Source organism: Phalaenopsis equestris, unplaced genomic scaffold (genome assembly GCF_001263595.1).
Source record: "Phalaenopsis equestris unplaced genomic scaffold, ASM126359v1 Scaffold000116, whole genome shotgun sequence".
NCBI classification, from domain to species: Eukaryota; Viridiplantae; Streptophyta; class Magnoliopsida; order Asparagales; family Orchidaceae; genus Phalaenopsis; species Phalaenopsis equestris.
The window spans coordinates 27,058-27,730 of NW_018164558.1; positions in this window are offsets into that span (position 1 = coordinate 27,058).

Sequence of the window (673 nt, forward strand, 5' to 3'; positions counted from 1 at the left end):
TATTTATTTACACCCAAATTCCAAGGGCTTTAACCTCCCTGAATCTTGGATTTAATCTTCACTTTAGTTGTAAAACTCAACATATTTTAACAAAACAATTGGCCAGATTGAAAGTAAATTAAGATCGAAGTGAAAAGATCATCACAATTTCTTTAACATTTTTGTGGCTCAACCAATTCAAATCAACATTTCACAAATCTCAAGACAAAGAGAAATACAGAGAAAACTACTCAGATCTCATGGGGAAAAAGCAACAAAACTCGGAATTCATATATAAATTCAAAGTCATACAAACTACAAATAATAAATAAACTTATTTTTAATTTCTCCCCAAGAAAACTCCTCGAAGTTCCTCTAAATCTCTTCCTTTCTTTACAGCACACAGAACTCCTCTTCGAAATAGCAAAGAGGAAGAAATCTCTCACTTTCCCTCCACTCTTACAATTTCTCAAAGAATTTTTCACAATTTTCACACTCTAATGGAACCTTTCTAACCTCCAGGAACTTTAGAGCTCTCTCCACCTCCTCTAAACTCTCCTATTTTCGGCCAAAAGCCGCGAGGGCGCCGTCGGCGGACCTTCTTAATGAATTAATTCTGGAGTCTCGAAAAAATCTCTTCGTTGGCAGGGTCGATGGCACCGTCGGCGCCCTAATTCAATTCTTCACATTTTGG